This window comes from Ambystoma mexicanum, chromosome 2p, assembly GCF_040938575.1.
Source record: "Ambystoma mexicanum isolate Mex_15411 chromosome 2p, UKY_AmexF1_1, whole genome shotgun sequence".
NCBI classification, from domain to species: Eukaryota; Metazoa; Chordata; class Amphibia; order Caudata; family Ambystomatidae; genus Ambystoma; species Ambystoma mexicanum.
The window spans coordinates 705,109,645-705,135,232 of record NC_090923.1 but is presented as its reverse complement, the minus strand read 5'-3'; positions in this window follow the sequence as shown (position 1 = coordinate 705,135,232).

The following is a 25,588-nucleotide window of genomic DNA, read 5'->3' as shown; positions in this document are numbered from 1 at the left end:
CAGTACAGAGATTGCTGAACTTGAGTAAAGTCTCAAAATAAAAAAGAAAACTGGGGGCCTGATTCACAAAGATTTGCACTTGAGCAAAGAAAAGATGCCTACACATTTCAGCAGCTGCTACCTCATACCAGACACAAAGCCGAAAACGAGAGGCAATATTGAGATGCTTGGAGCAGTTCTGAGATGTCCTTGAGCCTATCTATGTGACTTGCATTTGCACATGAGCATCTCAAAAAGGCTCCAGGCAGCTCCAGATTTGCTCCAATTGTAGGCTTAGTGAATAAGGCATAAAGTAGTAGGAGCACATCTCTGGTGCTCGGGAATCTCCTAATTACCTCCAATTGAATTTGTACCAAACAACCAGTGCAACAGTCAAAGCAGAGTAGACCCTAAACGGTGTTGCCAATGCCAAACCTTGATGCCCCCTTTATGTTCAGCTGTGCATAAAATCAGTGTTTTGTGATGGCATAAACAACACAAAACAATGCTTGTATTTTGTAACCGTGGTGCTTTGAGCGGCAGCAAGAATCAGCCCCTCAAGACGAACAGTGCAAAACACGTGAATTTGGAATCCAAGATGGCGGCCGGAGCAGGAGGACGTGCCTGACTGTCTCTCCCCCCCCCGGACCACTTCACAGACGCCCATATATGCAGCGTGTCGGGCGATTTTGAGCTCGAAATTTGAAAGGCGCAGTGGTACTTGTGCAATGGGAGGGGGGAAGTAAAACCCACCCCTCTTGAGGTCCTGCTCTGAACCGACGAAGATCTCCCGGGCCCCGGAGGGAGTGACGTGAGGCGGCGGGTGGCTGGGCCCAGCGCTGAGCTTTCGCAGGGTTTGACCCCCAACCTGTAGTCGGCGGAGCAGCTTGGGGTGAAGATCACCCCCAACACAGACGAGAAACCTCACTCGTGCGGGGAGCCACAGTCCACGCAGACTGTGCCGCAAGCCATGGAGGAAGACTGCCGCAGCTGGACGCGGTCACTCGGGGGCAGGCGCGCCTCCTCCCCCTTCGGTGCTCTCGTTCGCACTACGCAGAGGACCGTACTGGAGGCAAGACCAAGCGGGCACCGGATCGCACCATTGCCCCCCCCCCCTATCTTGGACTGCTTATAAGATCACCCAGACTCTCCTCTCCCTCTCTGCCGCTGTCCCGGGGCTGCACTGCGTTGGCCCACTCCAAGTGGCGTGCACCTTTGAGGTCCCCTGCCGGGTGTGCATGTCCTGGCGGTGGCGCGGAGGGGAGGCCACTAAGCGCGACGGGCGCTGGGGACACACCCGGTCTCTGTTGGAGGGTGCGGCTCCGGGGACCCCCCTGCCCCCTCGCCGGGTGCACTCGGCGGTGCTGCGGGCGGTGAGGACGACCTGCTCCATCAGGATGTATCCAGCCCCACTCTCCCCCGATCCCTCTTCGGCTGCCTGGGCGCGCCTGCCTCAGCTTCTGGGAATGGTGGTCCCTGGCTATCGGGCGAGAAGCTGCCCTGGGAACACCACCTACAGGAATCTTATTCAAGTTGGGAGACTCCATGCATCTATTCCACCTCGACATCACATCGGCCTTCCAGAGAGCCCCCTCCTCCTCACAGCAAACCTGGGCTATAATTGACTGACTTTCTGACTACCGCCCCCGGTGGTGGGTGCCCCGAGTTGAAGAATGGTCCGTTTTTTCCAGTGTCTGCCATCTGGCCCGCTGTATTGGGAAGTTACTCTGCTGACAGGGGGGAGCCTCAATCCACTCGCCCGCGCCCTGCTTCCCGCCGTGTCTAGGCCCTCACCTCGCAGTTTGGCCCCTTCAACTGTAGTGGACTGCATTGATGTCCAAATCGAGGGCAAAGACCCCAGCCCAGTCCCCTCCACAAAGGAAACAGGGCAGGAACCGTCACCCTGAACTCAGATGAATTCCCCCCGTTTCCTCGTAGCTCCCCTCAACCCACCATGGAGGGAGGTATAATGAATAAGGATGATACGCAGATTTACTTCAAAGAACTTCAATCACAATCAACAGTTTGCAATTTTCAGGGGAAAAATGAAACAGGCCATTCAAGAAATCAAGCACGATGTGGTGAAGCTGGAGGAAAGGGCTGACATAGTAGAGAGGAAGCGGCAGCAGGTCGAGGAGGACTCTATGAAGTCTGATGAGAGTGTAGAGGAGGTCCCAGACATGGCCTGCATCCCATCCCCTCATTTCGAGGTACCAGGAGCGTACTCGCCAAGGTATGTGACGTATGAGGAGCAAATGAACCAACAAAGAGCTGCACTGGGACTCTGCCCAGTATACATCAGAAGATCCATACCTGTTGAAGCGCCCATAACCAGACAACCCTAGGCAGCACGATACCCTATCAGACAGCCGTACCAGCCGCTGATACGAAACGAAGAATACCTACAGACGGTCCAAAGAGCCCTAATGGAAGGCCAGTGGAAATGACACAAGGGCCTGAACAGACTCGTGAATGAACAAAAGTGGCTATCAAAGATAGCACGCCAGTGCAAGGAACTACGAAAATAAATGTAATGGACACAAAGAAGAGACGATGTTAAAACGTGAGGAAACGTTGCTACGAGACAAGATGGAAGCAACCGACCTGTCAAATATGTGTAAATAGGCTTGGAACGCAAGAGGCAAAAGAAAAGATACTGCTTACAATGCTTAATAGAAGATTAGAGCAGCAAGCAACAACTATATATATCTACCTCAATAAGGCACATTATACAAATGCGACTCCATTTTATAAAAGCAGAAATGTACCAGGCTGCCAGAGGCCTGACGGGCCAAGTTTCGTAACCCAGCCAAGGCAAGAGAAGAAGCGGAATCGAAACTCAACAAAGAGCGGCTCATGCCTAGGAAATCAAGGTCAACCAGAGAAAGGGAGGAGTGCGTCAGCTAACAAGACTCAAACTTCAGAGCATACCAGCCTGCCCCATGAAGGTCAAGATAAGGGGGGGCCCATGCAGGTGGCGAGACTGAAACAGAATTAAATGCACTAAAAGCTGGAAACTGAAGCAGATTCATGGTGAACTAACACATGACCAGCCAGGCGCGAAGAAGTACCACCGCCTGATGTCATCCAGGACCTGAGGATGCCATAACTATTCCTGATAAGAGGCTTCAGTTTCGAGGCCATATCCAGCCAACTAATTGACACATAGCCCTGAGATACTGATTGATGGAAGGGAGGCAGGGTGAAACTTGGGACACCAGGCACATGGGTGTCCATTCTGCATGCCGCTAATTAAAATGGGGATTTATGTCTAGGGGTGTAACCTGCCTAATCACAATGGACCACGTTATCTGGAGTCCTATAGATACTAGAACCAATAAGACGTTGTACGTGTGGTGACGTCAATCACGTGTGATGTAGTGGGATGGGCATAGACGCCCACCCGATAAAAGTTATCCAATCCGCATGCCCTACTATCATATACAGATATAGCACCTATACTTAAGTTACCTTTCCTAACCAATTATATTGCATGTCGAGTTTTTATAGAGTTAGACGTCAATGATGACGAATATTGCCTATAAGAATTGCTGTTCAACTGAAGTTCGAGGAAGTCGGAGCGAGACAGGTGATCGCAATGCTGCTGATTTCCATTTGTTTCTCTGTTTGATGTACTTGTCATTAAACGGACTTCCCTTTGCCAACTTACTGAGTCCTCATTATTGCGTCGTGTTGGAGTAAGTGAATCCTACACCCACTGTCCTCACATGGTGCAGCTATCTTTGCTTACAAGTTCTAGAGGGTGAGCGCTGACCAATGGGCCCGTCAATGAATTCCTCTCCTCCTGAACACTTGGTAGCGTGAGGATGGTTTCGGCCATTAATTATTGATTATATAATACTAAGACAGCTTAGACCGATGGAACAAAGTAATTCGGGCCTTCAGCAATATCACGAGTCCTTTCGCTAATCCAGCTGAGTAGACTGAGAAGCTCCCTGTGGACAATGATAGAGTAAGTCCATAAAAAATCTGCGGTGGGTCTGAAGGAGCCCGCCTTTCCAAGCATAACCCTTCTCATTTCCACGGGCAGCCAATCGGATGAAAAAACCTTAAAAGGCTGGAAGAGGATGGGCGGTGATCCCGAAGTTCCAGAGAGGAAAAGATGTGATCGGTGAGTGAAACAACAAACTCGTTACTTTGGCAAATGTCGTGTAGGCATTAGAGCAAGTAAGGGAAAGGTAACGGTGGGTGGCGGAGAAAAAATTAAAATAGTCAGAAGTAGAGAATACTGTATATATATAGGGGGTAATGACTTGAGCATAAGAGATAAAGAGTGGATACCGGGGGACACCCGAGAGAAAAACAAGGGGTACCAGCGGGACACCCGAGATAAAAACGAAGAATTACCAGGGGGACACCTGAGATAAAAACAAAGGATTACCAGGGGGGCACCTGAGATAAAAATGTAAGGATTTGCCTTGTTCCTGCGCTTTAATACAGCGGTCAGAAGAAACATGAACTCATAGCCCATATAATAAGGGACAAATAGACTACGGCGACGTTTAAAGATGCATCAAAGGAGTTTGTTAAAACTCCATGACGGCGTATTAATTAGAAGGCAGGTATATGTATGACCAGCTGGTGTCTGTCTGGCCTGTCAAGTTTCTGTCACATGTGTTTTGTTGTACGTCGAATGTAAAATAATTGTATTATTGATTGCGTGAAATGAAATTTGGTTTTGCGCGATTCTGTAACTGAGAGGGAATCGCCAATGAATTGATGGTTTTGAGTTAATTGATAGTAACATTTTGGCGGGAAAAGATTGGATTGGAGCTTGCGTATCTGTTGCTCGCTCATACTAGTAGAAGGATAACAAATTGTATAAATATTGTTGGTAGCGGAATCAAAAATGGAGGAGGTCACCTACCTAAGCATGCACCAAAACTCAAGAAGTATAGCACAGATTGGGTTAAGGGTACTGCCCACAAGATGTTTATGCCTTGGCCACAGAATGGTTCCCTTTCTAAGGCTGTTTTACAGCATATGATGACCTTCCTACATGCCACATATGCAGGCGAGAAGCTAGAGAAACGTCTTGCTGTTCTAAAATTGTGGAAGATGTTTGAAGATACGAAGGTGGAAGAACCACCCACAGACTGGATACTAAATGTATGTACGGAGGGGGGTGAGACGCCTACCACGCCACCAGGCCCGCCTGAGCCAGTCATTGAAGGGAGTAAAACAGAGGGGCTTTACCCACTAAGAGAATTTAAAGCAGCCACGGGGTATAGCAACCCTGCATATGAGTCACCTATGTACAGTAGTGACGATAATAAGGGAAAGGAACAGGAAAACAATATCGCCTCCGTGGTCTCAAGGGATAAAGGGAGATGCGAAGATGAAGGAAAAGATTGGGCACAGAGTTGTGCACCTCCAGATAAGGAGAAAGAGGGAAATAAACCTATGGGAAATGAAGATAGAGTTGATGAGATAGCATTCGCGAAAGACGATTGGATGGGAGGTCAGATATTACTGAAGATGGATGGAAAAGGAAGTGATGATTTGAGGCCAAGGGAAAGGTCTGATGAGACACAAAGGAGAGAGAGAGAGAAAGAGATGGAAGTAATGGATGAAAGGACAAGAAAGAAAGATAGGCTAAGGCGAGAACAACTATATCGCGAAGAGCAAGAGAAACAGCTCGATCGCAGACAAGAGGTAGCCTACGATCGGTACAGACAGACTAAGCAAAGGATGGAAGAAGAGCAAAGGGTACATGAGAAGAGAGCGAAGAGACGAGAAGCGGAGGATATTAGAAGGGCAAAGGAACGTAGAAATGAAAGAATGCGGGAAGTAGATAAGGCTAGAGAAGAAGAGAGGAAGCGCAAGGAAGTAAATGAGGAAATGGAACGTAAGCGCAGAGAGAGGGTACGGGATCTTGAATATCTGGAGCGGGAAGTTAAAAAACCCAATCCTGTTGTAGAATGGGAAGACATAGAAGAATTCTTTCCTTCACACGACTCGGTGCAAGGTATAAGTGGGACAAATATTGAAGATGACTTCGACACCAGAAGCATCGGGGAAACAATTGATAAAATATACAATGAGATGGGGCTAGAGCAGATACCCAATGGGGGAAGGGAAGATGAGCGCTTGGAGAGCACTCAGCTATATGACACTGAGGATGTCACTCGAAGTAGTGGGAGCAGGGGACTGTCCCCTAGACAGGCTGGAGATTGGGCAGAACGAAGAAGATGCAAGGAGTTTTGTAAACTGGGAGTATTCAGGATCTGACTCTGGTGGGGAAATGGAGGATATGGCACTCGAGGAAGGGAGATGGTGCGAAAAACGGCCCCCAGGGTACCGAGGCGTACAATGGTCAGATGCTAGCGAGTCCACAAGTAGGGCACCGAAGTCTGCCGCGCAGTCCAGCCGACATGAAGGAACACCCCACGGTCAGAGGGGGGCGTCAGCACCTACCTATGCAGACAGATTAAGGGCATTGCCAGGAAGACGGCAAGGCGGGAATGCCACCCCAACAGTAGACAGAGGAGCTATGGGGAAGTAAAAGGAAGATTGCGCATTCCAATTCCCGTTGCTAGAAAAGGGGGGAGCAAGACCACAATATATTCCATGGCCACACATGGACCGAGAGAACCTTAAAAATAAGCTTCCAATACTGACATCGGGAGCTGGAAAGTGGATACATGAGTTAGAGAAAATGACGGGGGTGTCACCTCAGCTATAGGGGACATTAAGGGCCTCCTAATTGCCATACTTGGTGAAAGAGCAGATGATGTATGGAAATGGCAGGCTATCCTAGGGTAACCCTAACTAACACCTCCCATGAAGGAGCGCCATTTAATAACTGTAGGGCAGCAGTGTGGAAAGCGTTGCGAATGCTATATCCAGACACTTCCGATATGGGGGCTATAATGAAAGAGTCAGAGGATCCGTTGATCTATATCCAGAATTTTCAAGATGTGTGGGTGCTCGAAACGCATGAGTCTTGGACAAAATCTATCCCTATATTCTACCACATATTATGCCTGGGGTTGCCTGAACCGGTGCAGAAGCAGCTCAAAAAATTGGTAGGAGTAGAAGCAAAACCATGGGCCGAAATACAGTTGACAATTGCACATTACTGTAGATTGCTGCAAGAAAAGAATCGGAAAAAGGAAGCAACCCGTAAGGGTGAGGAGGCAAAGCTGGTGCAAAAGAAACTCTCAAAGTATGCTCTCGAGGGAGCCATGCTGACAAGCCCAGCTGAACCACGCGCACAGCAGGCGACTAACCCAGCGCAGGATAACCAAGGCAGCTTGGGATTTTACCTGAGGGGAAGGGTTTTTGGAGGAAGAGGATGGCAGAGTAATTAGGGTGGGTTTCGAGGTAACCAGGGAGGCTTTCAGAATAATCAAAGTGGCTTTCAGAAAGCGCAGATGGGCGGTCCAGCTATGCCAGATGGACAGATGGCCCGACCACCGCCAGTGTGTTGGCTGTGTGGAATGACAGGACATGTGGCACGCATGTGCAGAAGCCAAGGCATGTGGCAAAATAGCCAAGGGATGGGGGCAGGCATGGTGAATCAGCCTGCCGTCCCGCAGCAGGGCACTGCACAAAATCACACAGTGCAGCAGCAGGCGCCAGGCCTGCAGCAAGGTGCACAGCAAGTGGTTCAATCCCCGCACATGGGGAACGTACCGCAGGGACAATCCCAGCAGGCACCACTGCAAATGTCACAGGGCACTAGCTCCGGAGGGGGAGTCAACCCTGGGCTAGGGGAAATCAACAAGTATACAGTGGACCAAACTTATATATGAAATAGGACAGCTCACGGGGGACTCTGATGTGTTCTATCCTATTAGTGACACCAGACCCTAATAGGGAGCCTAGGGTGAATGTCATAGGGGGTAAAGAATATCCCTTCTTAGTTGACACGGGTGCGACACGCTCGTGCATACGAGAAGGCAAGTTTTCCTTGTCCCGCGAGGCCATAAATACTCAGAGTTTCACGGAAGCTCACGGTAGAGTTCCCTTTACAGACGCACTCCCAGTCTCTGTGGGAGAGCGCGAAATGAATGTATCCTTATTATATTCACGTCAGACCCCAGTAAACATCCTGTGTCGGGACTTAATGACTAAGTTGAATATGACAATCTCGTTTACCGAGAACGGTATAGTGTGCTCCACTCCAGGTATGCATTATTCGAACGTGTACGAAATGATCAGAGCATACTCAGGACGCATAGCCATTAGAGCTATACAGTTAGAGCCAGAAGTCTCCACATATGGGGTGCGGGTGCTCATGGTAGGATTGCCAGGCCTCGCAGATAGAACTATGAGGACACCTGATGAGTTTCTATTCAGACCCAGAATACCTATGCACGAAGAGGAGGGACAAGTATTTCCCTTAATGATACAATCGGCCGCAGTGCGAGGGAAAGTGGTATTGGTCGAAGGATATGATGACGAAGGCAGACAATGGTGTGCTATTATCGCCATCGAAGAAGTGTATCGAGTGACTGACATCACCGATGACGATCTGTTCGAAGAACACCCTGACCTGGAAGAGACGAGGGTGGAAGTAAGTCTCACATTTTGGGTCAAGATGATCAAACAGGAGGTGCCACAGAGAATGATGTTGGCGCTGATACGGCCAGAATACTTTGATGACGACATGGCCCAAGTGCCTGCCGCGGTATGGACTACAGGGCCCTATGATGTAGGGCTTCTGAAGGGGGCAGGTGAAGTGAAAATTAAACTGAAACTATGAGCAATTTTACCAAGAGCATGACAATATCATATGTCCAGAGAAGCAGATGAAGGAATCGCGAAGACAATTTCCCCCATGATGGAGCAGGGCATTCTAGTGACGTCAGAATCACCTTGCAACACAGTGATTTACCCTGTCAAGAAATCAAAGGGAGGGTCTTGGTGTTTAATCCAAGATTTACGAGCATTAAACGATATAGTTGAAGCCGAATTCGCTCTAGTCCCTAATCCATCCACAATTCTGTGCAACATACCAAATGAGGCAAAATATTTTACGGTGATTGACCTGAAAAATGCTTTTTTCTCAATCCCGTTGCACCATGATTCTCAAGATCTGACGTCATTTAATTTCAGACAGATGCGCCTGAAAAGCACGAGGTTGCCACAGGGGTACTGTGAGTCTCCATCCATTTTCAACAGAGTCCTGCAGATGGACCTAAACAATATGGCAGTAGACAGTGTTGTTTTGCAGTATGTGGATGACATTCTGATTTGAAGCATCACTGAGGAACAATGCAGGCGCGACTCTGTCCAGCTATTGACTATCCTGGCTGAGAAAGGATATAAAGTTGATAAGGAAAAGTTACAATACTGTCAGCGAGAGGTGCTGTACATAGGCCAGCTAATCTCACACGAAGGGGAAAAGGTAACCCCAGAAAGGGCTGAAGCTGTCATGAACATGGCTAAACCACTCACGATAAAACAAATGCAAAGCTTCTTAGGCCTGTCAGAGCATGGGTTTTCGACTACAGCTCGTATACCAAGCCCTTGCTTCAGGCTTTGAAGAAAGCCCAGGCAACAAAAGGAAAAATTGAATGGACTGAGGCAATGGAGAAGGGATTTGCAGAACTTAAGGGGGCAATTTGTAAGGACCCAGTTCTCGGGATTCCCAATTATGCAGAGGAATTCTACCTGTTCTCACACTCTGATGGTAATTTTATGAGGGCAGGGCTCGCGCAGCGAACCTCGCTGGGTTACAAGCCCCTAGCATATTACAGCGGGAGTCTGGACCCGGTCATGAGGGGCCATTTCCCATGCGAACAAAATCTAGCTGCTGCCGTGTTCGCCATTGAAAAGGAGTCATCTATTGTGATGGGGTGCTCCATGACATTGTACGTCGAGTACTCGTTATTCGCCATTCTAGAGAAGCCAAAAGGCACGCTGACATCACAGAGAGCATCTGCCTAGGAGGTGATTATCTCCAACCCATCGATCGAAATAGTTCGATGTAAAATTGTGAATCCAGCTACATTCATAGCAGAGCCAGTCACAGAGAGAGAACCCGTACACGACTGTGCGAATTATGAGGAATTCTACGATGAAATCTCCAGGGTAAGGGAAAATGCCCTGGCAAGTGGTGAAATCGTGTTCATTGACGGTTCTTCGAGAATCGATCAAGAAGACAGACAAAGATTTACAGGTGTGGCCATAGTGAAACAACTGGCGAATGGGGAGTTTCAGGTAATCATCAGTGCGCGAATACCATCTCACTATTCAGCTCAAGCTGCAGAACTATTGGCGCTTATACTCGCCATTGAGAATCATGCAGACCAGAAAGTAACTGTGTACAGTGACTTTGCCTATGTGACGTCCACAGTTCATGCAGGTCTAGCGTGCTGGAAAAGGAGGGGCTACCTCTGAGCGGACGGCACGCCAGTGCAACACGCAGCCTTATTGGACAGGTTGATAAAAGCACTACAGCTCCCAGTGGGCATAGCGGTCGTGAAATGCGCCGCCCACACCAAGGGGACAGATTTCGTGTCACGTGGAAATCATGAATTGGACACGGAAGCAAAACGTGTGGCATCCAAAAATGAAATAATCATGGACGTGAAAGTGGCACGTACCCATGAGCGTATGATGGTAGCACGAGTCACACCAGAGGCCTATAGTGACATGGGGCAGACTCAGCTAATGGAGCTCCAGGGGGAGGCGCCACAGGAGGAGAAGAATTTGTGGAAGCATCGAGGGTGTTACTTAAACCCCTCTGACAGTTTGTGGAGGCAGGGCAGCACTGGTAAACCGGTAATGCCTGTCGCCCTACTGAATACATATGACAAAAGAAAATCTTGCTGCAACGCTCGTAGAAGACTGGTTCACACCAAATTTAGCAGAGCATGTTGCATTTTTCATGGTGAACTGCATTATCTGGCAACAGTTCACCACTGGGCACACATTAAAAGTAGTGAGAGGAGTTATCCCCCGGCCGAATGGACCATTCCAGCACTTGAATATCGACTACGTCGACATGATTCAACTGTGCAACGGGTACAGGTATTTCATTGTGGTGGTGTGTCCATTCTCTAGATGGATAGAAGCAGGTCCCTGTACACACACAGACGCTACCACTGCTGCCAAATTTCTAGTGAGGGAAGTGTTCCCTAGATGGGGGGTGTGCGAAGTAATGAGATCAGACAATGGGGCTCACTTTGTTAACGCAGTTTTCGAACAGATCAGCTTATTACTGGATATAAAGCAAAAGTTCTCATCGGCGTATCACCCGGAGGGGAATGGGATATGTGAGTGGCTCAACGGCCTGTTAAAGGATAGGATAGCCAAGTTGAAGCTCACATTAAAAAAGGGATGAATGCACTGTCTACCACTGGCATTGATTGCACTTCGGAACCAACCAGGCTCCGACCATCATCTTATGCCGCACAAGATAGTTACAGGCAGAAGGATGAGGACCCCCTTACCCCACGAGATAGAGCTAGATGTGATGCCCAGCCAACTAGAGAGGTTCTGGGAACAGAGATGCAGGAGTACCTTAACTGTATGACATCCAGCGCCTCTGTCATTTTAGGCCAGCTGCAGTGACGGCAAAAAGGGGACAGTGCAGCACAAAACACATCAGGAAGTGCTGAAGCTGACCCCGCACAAGGTCTACATGCATCCCTCGTCTTCCCTGGTGACAACGTGCTCGTGAAGAACTTTACCAGGGAGAGGTGGGATGAGCCACGATTCAATGGCCCTTTCATCATAGAGGACTGCACCCCTTCCGCCATCAAGCTCCAGGACAGAAGGGCATGGATCTTCATAAATGACATTAAACCATATATAGGGGAGAGCCCTCCTGCTGCATCCAACTGCGAAGAAACCACAGACAACGGGGAAGAACCTCAGAGCTATGACGAGGAAGAAGGACGCATGTGCAGGAAAATCAAGACAAAGAACCCGGATGCAAGTTTTGGCATAAAACTGTACAGTTTCTCCAAGCAAAGGGGGATAAGGACATAACGAACACTCTGTGCATTCTAATTGCAGGGTGAAGAAGAGAATTGCACATCCAAAGCCACAACAAAATCTTTAAAACAAACTTTTGAAAGCACGTCATGCCCAAGTAGTACAAAGAATCAAGACTCTGATAGACTGTAAACAAAATATTCTCTGAGAGTGTAACACAGTATCCTGAAGAATTATTAGTAAACAAGACTTTGATGAACTAAGAGCAAAAGTTAAGCACATCACACAGTCACCTGAATCAACCAACACCCAGACTTTGTTTTGCAGAACGTATGACATCCCCCAACAGGAATATTACAAGAGATGTGCTGTCCTGTTTTCAGTTAGTGCTAAAGACATATCCATCGCTTGTAGGGAGAGTTACCAGTATCACAGACTTTGTCCAAGATCCAGCCAACAAGAAAATAATCTGGCAACTACTGACTGTCATCGTGGAAGCCTTCATTATACTGCCCGAGTACGGTGATAAGGATACATATGCTTCCACCACAAGTGATCATTGATGAGCTGACATACACGCTCTTCTTTCACATCATAGAGGAACGCCCAGGACTCGTAGGTAGAACCACGGATACCTACTGACATTCATAAGAGATCCAAGAAAAAATGAATACCTGAACCAATTGTGGATCAAGCTAAATTACGTGGTCACAATCCATGCAGCAGGAAAGTGTAAAGACTGTGCTAATCAAAAGAAAAGCTAATGACCAGGACAAATGTCCCTATCTCCCGAGGACACCCGGCTGGCACATAACATCCTGCTTAGACTAGTCACAGACTATCCAGAAATGCTGGGGAGGCCTGCAGATGTTGACGTCATCACCTTCCTTAGAGCTCCGGCCAACGCCCCACACATGGGCACACTCCTCCAGGTGGAGCTATCCAACTTCCAGTGAGAGTACCTAAGGAGATTCCAGTAAGACTTTCGCTGTGGGACAGATGGAGGATAGAGACACAGTTCTTCAACCACTCACCCGCAGGACAGATCAAGGAGAGCAAAGACAAGAACTACACCATTCTATTTTTTCTTCATACTTTCCCTCTACTCTTCCTTATTTTTATTTTTATTTTTATTTTTATTTTTATTTTTATTTTTATTTTTATTTTTTCATTTTTATTTTTATTTTTCATGTTCACTTTTATTTTTATTTTTATTTTTACAACATTTTATTATTGTGTGATTTTTAGCAGTTCCATCTCTTCATTCCTTCGCATTGTGCAAGTTCCAACATGTCCTCAGGACCAAAGCAAATTCGAGGAGTGCACTGGCACCTTACCTATTATAGATATGCATAATGAAAGTGATGTACCAAAGATGCTAGCCTAACCCTTTTCCATAGTCTAGCACAGGGACTGTACTGAATACCCAGAGACTACCGTCGTCACTCACATGAGGGGGGAAATTTGGAAAGCACTCGTCACTTAATAGTAATGAACTCTCGAACTATGAGACCAGAGCAAGAGAAGGAATACATAGCTGACTATGAACTCATTCGAAATGGGGGCCCAGAACAGTAACTTGGTTTTACCCCCAACAGAAGGGCGCCCCCATTTCCCTGGAAGAAAATGCTGCAAATTGTCGTTCCGAACGATTATGTGTATATGTATAGTTATTATTATTGTTTTTCTGTCATTAACAATCAGAACTGCTTTCTTTATTGGTGCACAAAGTGTCCCAATCTCACTGCGCCCACCAGATAATGAACGTCTGGGGCCTACGAAAGCACCCAGACCTTATATAGTAATTGCAGTCCCAAGAAAATCTGATGATAAAAGTAGCGAAGTAAAATTAAATGTAATTAGCAGTAATTTAGACACATTTGAGGTAACAAATGAAGAGAAAAGCTGGAGATAGGGTCATCACGGAATGAATGAAAACGCTGCACTGACCACTGCACGCATCCACACAGGATACACACACAAGGGCAAGTGTCAATGGCTACAGGGCCTCCAACGAAGGCTGCAGAGAAGGGGAGACAGCCTGCCGAGCAATCGGTTCCAGAAAATAGTGGAAGTAATCAAGAGAAGTCAATTGAGAAACCCAAGAGAGAGGGCATAGCAAAATCCCTCGAAAGAACAGAAGTAGCCACAAAGGAACTCACAGAGAAAACACAAGCTCTGATAGATTGTTCGTTCCCATTCATAGTCAGAGCAAAGAAACTGCACGAGGAGCTGAAAAATAGAACTACAGAGACTGTAATAACAAGCACGCCAGCTCGAACACTGCTAACAAGCACCAGATCTACGACACAGCCACACGTTGGGGAGATGGTGAGCCAATGGCAGCCAGAGAACCTCGATGAAAAACTACAAGAGGAGAGGAAGAGAAACGAAAAACCTTTTCCTACCACAGCAATGCAGCAAAAGGACCCTGCTCCACCAAGACGCACAGAGTGGAAAAGCAGCACAGATGCATTTAGAGACATAGTCATAGCATACTATTCTGAGAATCAAGAGAAGCCCGTACAAAGATGACAATGAACTCAATGATTACCTGGACAGCACAGCCCATCTCGGAAACAACATATGGTACCAGCACATGAAGGAAGTAGGACAAAGGCAGTCAGAAGGAGAATGCTTCGTCTGTGCTCTCCTCCCGTACAGCATGGGCAAATCCAAAATCTTCGTGGCTGTTGAAATTGATGTCCCCATAGCACACTGTATGTCACACGTAGCAATGTGCAACACCAGAGGACAATTTATGGGAAGAGATGCTTCACTGATATGGGCCACCGAAAAGGACAACCCAGACGAAGATGGCTACGTCCAGGACATTAAAACAAGAAACAGGGTGCACACCAGGAATCACATGATCCGATACGAGAATCCTGATGTCAAAGGATCAGGAACACAATGGGTGACAAACCTGAGACTGAACGTTCAAGGAAAAACTGCAGAAGAGGCACAAATCTGGAAGAACAGAGGCCAAATGCAGATCTGGGGAACAGTGGTTTCCCCAAATGGATGGGCAGAAGGAGTAGTGCTCTGCCGAGCTTGTATGGTCCTTGGAGCCTGCAAAGAAGCAATAGAAAACTCTCAAAAACTGTGCAAACCCCTATGGCCAAAGCTAGTAAAGTTACTAACATGGGTCGAAGATAGAGGTGGACCCCTGCAGATAGTGCCACTGGAGAGCCCAAAACTATGCTTCAGAAACAATGGCACAAGGAAGATGGGAGAGAATCAAAACTGCAGATGAATCTTTGAAGCTCCAGGAAGGACACAAGGAACCGCAGTTATTATGGACCATTACTGGGCGTGTGGATCCAAGGCATACATAAGGCTGCCAAAAAACTGGGGAGGCATATGCACACTAGTGAACGTCCACGTTCCCGCGCTAGTGATCCCTAAAAATTACCTGAATTTGGACAGTTTCCCAAAAGCAGATGCTCATCTAAGAAGAAGGAGATCTGTGGAACTGGTATCCAGGATGAAGAGGGGAAATTACTTTTCTCCCAAATCAGAAGAGGCATTCCATGCAATCCCGTATGAACACAGGCTGTTCAGCCTCACCTCAACAGTATTCGCAACACTACTCCTGCCCCACATCCAAATTGGAGTGAATGCTAAATGGTTGCAGATAACCAGATGGGAGTTATTGCAGACCATCAATACCACTATAAAAGGATTCAACGCGATCAAAGAAGAGCTGAGAGCAATCAGACTGATGACCCTCCAAAACAGATATGTGCTTGACATGATCACAGCAATGGATGGAGGTGTTTGTGCAAAAATCGGAGAATCATGTTGCACATTTGTACCATCGCACGATGAAGAAAACGGAACCCTAACCGAGGCCATAAGTATGTTGAAAAACCTGAAAAACCAGATGATCGATGAAAGTGATGAAGTGGACGATGACAGCAGGTTTGGAGACCTATTCTCGTGGGTCCCACCATGGATGGCAGATATATTCAAGTTTCTGGGAGCTCTATTATCAATGGTATTGCTAGGATTCTGTGTTATCAAGATAATCATTACACAGTGCCATAAAACTGCAAAGAAAGCGCTAGGGATGAAAATAATGGTTGATGTCGAGCCAGGGTGGAAGACCAGAGACCTAACTGATGAAGAAATAAGAGACTTTGTGAGGGCCAGCAAATTTGCACCAGAAGGACCAAAGTTCACATATCCTAAGAAACGAAGAAGGTATGAAGGAAAATGGATCTACTGCAGCCCAAATGGACAATGCAGCTAATGACATGGAACAAAGACGAACATGTGCAAACATCAGGGAGTTTGAAAGGAGTGATACAAATATGGACTCCAAAGGCTGACACATTCACACTATCATGTACAAACCCTAAAAACGATGAACATGACACCGAATAATCAAAAGAAATAAATGCAAAAGAGGTTGCAGAAGTGGTCGATGAACCAACCAGAGGAGGGAGTGTAGAGGAGGTCCCAGACATGGCCTGCACCCCATACCCTCATTTCGTGGTACCAGGAGCGTACTTGCCAAGGTATGTGATGTATGAGGAGCAAATGAACCAACAAAGAGCTGCACTGGGACTCTGCCCAGTATACATCAGAAGATCCATACCTGTTGAAGCGCCCATAACCAGACAACCCTAGGCAGCAAGGTACCCTATCAGATAGCCGTACCAGCCTCTAATACAAAATGAAGAGTACCTACAGACGGTCCATGAAGAGACCCAAACAGCCCTAATGGAAGGCCAGTGGAAATGACACAAGGGCCTGAACAGATTCGTGAATGAACAAAAGTGGCTATCAAAGATAACACGCCAGTGCAAGGAACTACGAAAATAAATGTAATGGACACAGAGAAGAGACAATGTTAAAACATGAGGAAACGTTGCTACAAGACAAGATGGAAGCAACCGACCTGTCAAACGTGTGTAAATAGGCTTGGAACGCAAGAGGCAAAAGAAATGATACTGCTTGCAATGCTTAGTAGAAGATTAGAGCGACAAGCGCCAACTTTATATATCTACCTCAATAAGGCACATTATACAACAAGTGCGACTCCATTTTGTAAAAGCAGAAATGTACCCAGGCTGCCAGAAGCATGACAGGCCAAGTTTCATAACCCAGCCAAGGCAAGAGAAGGAGCAGAATCGAAACTCAACAAAGAGCGGCTTATGCCTAGGAAATTGAGGTCAACCAGAGAAAGGGAGGAGAGCGTCAGCTAACAAGACTCAAACTTCATAGCATACCAGCCTGCCCCATGAAGGTCAAGATAAGGGGGGCCCATGCAGGTGGCGAGGCTGAAACAGAATTAAATGCACTAAAAGCTGGAAACTGAAGCAGATTCATGGTGAACTAACATGTAACCAGCCAGGCGCGAAGAAGTACCACCGCCTGATGTCATCCAGGACCCGAGGATGCCATAACTTTTCCTGATAAGAGTCTACAGTTTCTTAGCCATACCCAGCCAACTAATTGACACATAGCCCTAAAATACTGATTGATGGAAGGGAGGCAGGGTTAAACTTGGGACACCAGGCACATGGGTATCCATTCTGCATGCCGCTAATTAAAATGGGGATTTATGCCTAGCGGTGTAACCTTCCCAATCACAATGGAGCACATTATGTGCTGTAATGGGATGGGCGTAGACGCCCACCCAATAAGAGTTAGCCAATCTGCATGCCCTATTATCATATACAGATATAGCACCTATACTTAAGTTACCTTTCCTAACCAATTATATTGCATGTCGAGTTTTTGTAGAGTTAGACGTCAATGATGATGAATATTGCCTATAAGAATTGCTGTTCAACTGAAGTTCGAGGAAGTCGGAGCGAGACAGGTGATCGCAATGCTGCTGATTTCCATTTGTTTCTCTGTTTGATGTACTTGTCATTAAACAGACTTCCCTTTGCCAACTTACTGAGTCCTCATTATTGAGTCGTGTTGGAGTAGATGAATCCTGCACCCCCTGTCCTCACATGGTGCAGCTATCTTGTCTTACAAGTTCTAGAGGGTGAGTGCTGACCTATGGGTCAATCCGTGAATTCCTCTCCTCTTGAACAAGACTCTTGACAGGGTAGCCCAGACAACCACGTATTTAGAGCAACAATGTGAGGACCTGGAAAACAGGTCAAGAAGATTGAACATAAGAATTAAAAACCTACCAGAGACCATAGCAGACTCAGACCTGCGATCCGCAGTGACACAGCTATTTATAGGGGTTTTAGCAGAAGCTGCAGATCCAGAAGTAGGGATCGATCGCCTCCACAGGGTAGGTCCTAAAAGAACATCCAAACCAGGGGCCAGACCCAGGGACGTCATAGTAGCACTATCCGCTTACGTCCAAAAGGAGCAGATTCTCCGGAAACCTAGGCTGGCTCCTCAGGTGCGAGTGAATGGTCGGGAAGTACAATTGTACCAGGATCTCGCCCAGTCAACCCTTCTCAAACGCCGGAAGATGGGTTCGGTGGTCCGTCACCTACAATCAATCCAAGTGAAATACAGATGGATGTTTCCCTTTGGTCTCCTCTTCACCTGGGAGGGCACAGGAAACCAACCTGTGAGGAAGGGGAAAAGATCTTGGGAATTGAGTGCGGAGGGGAGGCAGCGCATCCAGTGCCACAGAGGCGGACCCATGGTTCAAATGCACAAGATGGTTGGTCAACGGTCCACAGGAAAAGCAGGGGGAAGAAACATAACTGAACTATGGGGTGATTGGGACCCCCCCAGAGTTGAGAACGCTTAAGAGAAACATGCTACTGCTGCCAGATGCATACAATGATCTCGCTCTCGCCCGACCGGTCATTGGCAGGCCGGGAATGGGGGACAGCATGGTTCATTTGGAATCATAGTGGGGTTTAGGACTCCCACGCAGAGTTATTGAGGGAACACATGGACCTGGAGCGCCGGGCACTACGCTTCGGGGCAGGTAGCAACCCGGTACAGCCCTCATGGGACTTGGGGGTGGGGAGGTGGGAATGTTTGTGGAAAAGGAATGTCAGGATGGCACACTATCGAAGGAGTGGCACAGCAAAGGAGAGAATAGGAGCGGCACGAAGTACTCATGTGAAGATTAACCAACAGATAAGACAGCAATGGCTTTAGTGACAATTTTCTCACAGAATGTCAGGGGTATGAATTCCCCCATGAAGCGGGCTAAACTAGAGCGCCCAAGCCTGGCTGCATAAGGTGGACATATTGCTGTATCAAGAGGCTCACATAAAGAAGGGCGAGAAACATCGGATTAGTATCAAAGGAGCAAGACACATCTATCAATCCAATGCTGAGTGTAAGAAAGCGGGAGTTCTAATAGCCGTGAAAGACTATCTTAGGGCGCAGATCCACAGCTACACTGCTGACAAAGAGGGCAGGTACGTCTTCCTAAACCTTACACTTGAAGGTAGACCAGTGACTTTAGCGTCGATCTATGCGCCGAATGTAGGACAGGAATCGTTCTTGCTTCATAGGCTGGACAAATTGGAAAAATTCTCATCAGGAAATATTATCCTGGGTGGAGACTTGAATTTAGCTTGGAACCCCTTGCTGGACAGGAGCTCCAGCGTGGGCACCGATTTGAGGGCTCCCTCGGCAGCTCTTAAGAAAGCATTCGAGTCCCTTTCCCTCCATGATGTATGGCGAACAAAGAATCCAGGGACGTCGGGATATACACACTTTTCACACCTCCACAACTCCCTATCACGGATAGATTATATATGGGCCTCTACACCCTTGATGGGTAGGATAGGGGACATGGAGGTGGGTCCCATCCCTCTGTCAGATCATGCTGCGGTTATAGTCTCCTTAGCACTCGGAAACAGGGAGAGGACACCCTGGTCCTGGAGGTTCCCGGCTGATCTATTGCAAGACAATACGATTGTAGAGGAAATACAGGAGAAGATAGACACATACTTTGCTGAAAACGACACAGGGGAGACCTCGCAAGAGGTAGTGTGGGATGCCTTCAAAGCGGTCTTAAGAGGTGAGCTCATCGCCCTCAAGACAAGGAGAGAAAAACTTTTGGTACAATGGGAGCAAGACCTGGAAGCGCGACTCCGAATGGCCCAGAAGGCGGTGGTGGCCAACCCCAGTAGAGCCAAGACAAGGGTGATGCAGCATATACAGGGGCAACTAGACCTTCTTCGAACGAAGAAGGTGGACCACTCATTCCTACGAACAAGGCAAAAGTACTATTTACTCGCCAACAAGGCAGATAGATTGCTTGCCTGCCAACTCCGTGAGACTATTAAAGAAAGGTCGATTTTAGCTCTGGAAGATCTCAATGGTGATCAGAAAACTACAGATGCTGAAATGGGTGAGATCATGCAAACTTTTTATCAGTCCCTCTATTGTTCGAGTGGCGCAGACGAATTGGAACATAAGAAATACCTTCAAGACGTCCCTTTCCCCCAGCTACAAAGAGAAATTAGAGATTTACTAGACCAAGATATCACACCAGAAGAGGTACTTCGAACTATCAAGCAACTTCCCAAAAACAGGGCACCAGGACCAGATGGCTATACCGAGGTCTTTTATAAAAAATGTCGAGTCTTACTGGTCCCTAAGCTTACGCTCCACTTCAACATGTTTAAATCCCGGGGGAGCATCACACCCTCGATGAATGAACCAAAAGTAGTATTGTTTCCGAAGCCAGGCAAGGACCCTACCATGCCAGGATCATACAGACAGATCGCCTTGATAAATCTTGATGCAAAACTTTATACAAAAGTCCTGGCCAATAGGCTAACGGAGTATCTGCCATCTCTGATAGACATGGATCAAATAGGCTTTGTCCCCTTGAGACAAACAGCGGACAATACCAGGAGGGTATGCCACCTAATTGAGAAGGCGGAACGTACCAACACTAAAGCTATACTAGTGGCATTGGACGCTGAGAAAGCGTTTGATCACGTCTAATGGTCACAACTCTTTCGCACAATGGAACAAATGGGATTTGGAGAATCCTACTTGAAAATGTTGAGGGCTAATTACAACTCTCCTACCCTGAGAATTTCAGTTAATGGCTTCTTGTCCCAGCCAAACGCCCAGATGAGAGGAACGAAGCAAGGCTGCCCAATGTCCCCCCTCTTGTATGCCCTTTTTCTTGAACCCCTCTTGGCGAAGATACGCCTTCAGCGACAAATAAGGGGCATTCCGATAGGGGGGGGCTAGAACATAAAACTATGGCCTTTGCGGACGACATGTTGGTGGCCATATCTGAGCCTACGGAGTCTCTGCCAGTCCTTCTACAAGAACTGGAGGCATTCGGAGCTGTCTCAGGTCTCCAAATAAATAAGACCAAGTCGGAAATGTTTAATATCTCAGATGACTCATTGACAATAATGAGATTAGCACAGGCACAGGGGATGAAAGTGACACAAAGCAACATAACATATCTGGGAGTCAAGCTCACCCCCTCAGTGTCGCAGCTCTATCAGGCCAACTACCCGGCCCTACTGTTGCAACTGCAGAATCTCCTGGCAAGGTGGTACCCCCTTTCTGTCTCGTGGTTGGGAAGGATTGCTGCAGTCAAGATGACAGTCCCCCCGAAGGCCCTTTACTATTTTCATGCTCTTCCAATAAGAATACCCAAATCATTCTTCCGATCACTGAATAGGATGATTTCGTCTTATGTGTGGCATGGCAAGAGACCCAGAGTAGCATCGGCCTTGCTGACAGCGCAAGTGGGGGAGGAGGGCTTGGCGCTTCTGCATTTCCAGAAATATTATTAAGCAGAACAACTCTGAGTGATCAGAGAATGGGTGGCAGATGCTCCCCAGCACAAATGGACAAAGCAGGATGCAGCTGTGGCAAGAACTTCCCTCTCTAACCTCCTTTGGTCCCACAGGAAATATAGGCATGCAAATTCCAAAATAAGTGAAATCCTAGGGGCAACTCTCACCGCATGGGACACTGCAGTGAAACGGGCAGGTCTGACAACTCATCCCTCCCCCTTCACTCTGCTATTTGGCAATCCTGATTTCCCTTCGGGGATGGACCCCAAAGCATTCTCCTCTTGGAAACAGGCTGGTTGCACACATATTTGCGACATGTTCCCCGCTCATTTGCTTAGAACCTTTGAGGACTGTGTCTGAGAATTTGGTTTGACGGCCTCAGATAGGTACCAGTATACTCAACTAGCTCATTGGCTTCCCTCCCCCACCATTAGGGAAGCTGGTACAAGGCCCTTCACGAGATTTGACACCTTCCTGACAACAGATGCAGGAACGCGCAAACTAATATCTAACCTGTATGCGCATTTGAGTCTACAGGGGGAGGAGGTCTGGTGGAGCTACATGAAGAAGTGGGAGGTGACGCTGGGGGAAAGGATACCTTGGCATTTCTAGGAGGAAGTCTGGCGAAATATACCCAAATTGACTAGGTCGACCCATCTGAGAGAAATGTGGTATAAAGTGCTAATACAGTGGCACCTGACACCAGAAAAACTACGAAGCATCTTCCCTGACAAGGATAGACTGTGCTGGCGGGGGTGCCACCAATATGGGAACTGGAGGCACATATGGAAGACCTGCCCTGTCCTGGAGGACTTCTGGAGGGAACTCAAGACGGAGGCCAGGAAAATGGTCCATGGACTATAGACTTTGGGGGATGGAGTGTACCTGGCAGGCCTCAGGGACCCGCAACAGTCAGCATTTACCAAGCGCCAGCAGAAAGTGATTATGGTTTTGGTGATTGCGGCATGGCTAGTAATAGCCCAATGTTGGAAGCAACGATCACCCCCAACTCAACTTCATTGGCTCAGAATAGTTTGGCACTTTGTCACCATGGAATGGATGACTCATAAATTACAGGGTAACCCAGAGACTTTTCATGCAGACTGGGGTCCTCTTCTCCAATATTTACAAATTGACTATATGCTGCAATGGTGTCCTCACAGTATTCGTATTTTGAACTTGTTTTGACTTAACTCCTAGCACTGTGTCTCATGATCATATGCTTAAGTAATGCCGTTCTGAACTCCCTGGGATTGTGGGTGGGGGAGGGTGCGGGGATGGGGAAGAACGGTTATGTTTATGGTTATGTTTGGTTATATGTTAAAAAAAACACGTGGTTTTGCATTCTTTATTATATCCCACATGACTTTTTCTGTGTCATCAGAAGCACTGTGTTGCATTAACCAACGGGATTACCACTACTGGGCCTGATTCGTCTTTCACCCATGTCAGAAGTTTGGAGTGTTTAGCCCATGACTTTAAACACCCTTCATTCACTTTCTGCACTTCTTGCATGTAATCTGTTTTCAGCAGGTGAGCTGCACAGGACATCATACCTTCTTCCCATCCCCTCTTGGAATTCACTCGTCATAGATACATAGTTGAGTTTGTTCCCAACATCCATGTGATCCGGATATTTCTGTCACATCAGGGTAATTCATTCTCTTCATCTCTTCAATGATCATCTCATCCCGTCCTGCAGCAGGATACACAAGCATCTTGCTCTTCCATCCAAGCTCTTTTTCCATTTGTAGCATTTTGATATAGTCATCCTGGTATGGAAACGACATTTCAATTTCCATCGTAAGGTCACCCAGCTTTCTTGGAATTGTCCTCGAGTTGTACATATTAGAAGATTACTGAGGCACTTTGCATCGTGCTCTGGAACCTCTCTGACAATGAAAGTGTGTACTATATTCATGGCATAGGGGACGAGAGAGCAGGCGTAGCAACCCTCCTTAGATGCTTTTTTACCCACATTTCTCATGTGCTGGTACCACATGTTGTTCCCCAAGTGAGCTGTGTTATCTAGATATGTATTTGTTCCTTCACTATCTTCCTCTGCATCTCTTTTGTGTCTCCCAAAATCTGTATAGTAATCATTAAGTAAATCAAAAGTAGTTTTCATAGGAGGGAGAACTATAGGGACTTCTCCTTCAGTGGAAGTACTAACATGATAGAGACTGTGAAAGATGAGGAACAGAAAGACAAAGAGAACAATCATGCAAGAGTATATTATGCATAAGAACAAAGGCATCCATTTCTCACGCCACCCTACTGTTCGTTGCACTTGTTCATTTTCTACAACTGTGCCACTCTCTTCATTAATCATTTCTAATACAATCATCAAGTTTCTTTATTTTTGTAACTGTAAAATCTGTTTGATTATAGCAACAAGGAGTATTCTTATCACTGGGCCGTTTTTAGGATCCTGCAAGAAAGTGTGAATATTAATGTCTCTTTTAATAAGAGCAGAGTAAGACTGAAGTATGAACACAAAGACAGAAAGCACAAACCGATGAATGTCACTATCGGAAGGTACCTTATGTTAATCACATAAAACAAATATTCTCCACAAAATGAATCTGGATACTGATCTTGTTTCCCATTTCTGATCAAGAACTGATGTTTAGGCATATCTCTGATGCAATATTTTCTGCTTCAATATGTATTTCTAAAAGTTAATTTCAAAATTCCTGGAATTCCCCAATATTCTTTTCACTCTCTGCTAGAATATCTATAAGGAGTGTCCATTGAGTTCCATTCCAAATAAATCATGTATTAATCACTCGTTGTTTTATCGTCCTTCTTCTTGGTCATCGATCAGGTTTACACATGCTGAAATTGTTCTTCTTGTCTTGCTTCTGGATAAGCAACCGTGAGAGGGAAGGTCTCACCTTTATAAATCTTAACATTGCCAAGGTGCAGCCAAACTCTTCTTCCTTGTATCTTGGCAGCTCAAGGGGACACTTTTTCAATGATAAATGGGCCATGAAAACGTGACTCATGCCACTTTCTTAAACATTTTAATGAGCACTAGGTCCCCAACATATAACTTGGGTGGTGGTAATAGTTTGCTTGGATTGGTTTTTCGGAATTATCTTCTTCTGTGTTCTCAGAGTGACCCAAATAATCATGCAAATCATAACCCTCATGTTTTAGCTAGCTCTGGGAATCACTTCTACTCCTAGACAGAGGTGTAAGGGGCGTTCTCATCTGATGCCCTGTAACTAGCTTGTGCGGGGTGAGGTGGTGGTCTGATCCTGGCTGATTCCAAAGGGCATATAAGGCTAGGGGTATGCAATTCAGCCATCCTTTTTTCAAAGTCAATTTGATCTTGGCAATCCTTTCCTTGAGGAGGCAGTTGAGTCTCTCACATATCATGTTCGCTTGCGGGTGATCAGCAGAAGAAAACTTGTGCTTTATATTTAATAAAAGACCTATCTGTTCAAATAGCTCATTCACAAAATGCGGCATCATTGACTTTCCAGTGCTGTCCTGTCACCATAATGCTTCGGTGGGGGATAAAGAACACCCCTTGCAGAATTCTTGCTCTTCCTGTGGAGCACTTCCTTAAATGTCTATTCATTGGGCTATGAACAACTTATTAAACCCCTCTTGCACAAGCATTGTTGTAACTAAATTTTCTTTAATGCTCTCAGTGTCAAAACTCAAAATTTCTGGGAATATGCAACCATTTAACTTCTTCATCTGCGGCTTCACTCCCGCAAGAGATAAAATCTGTTTGCTTAGTATGCGCTGCACATTTAATGACCGCTATGGCTTCTCAGAGTTGTAGTGCCTTAATGAGTCTATCCAATCAGAATACATGCTGCACTGGAGAGCCTTCTACGCAGATGTAGCCCCTCATTTTCCAACCTGCTAAACCTGCGTGTATGGTTGACATCATGCATTTGCTACTAATTTAAATTCTCCATTTGACCTGTGTCTTATTACCGCATCACCTGAAT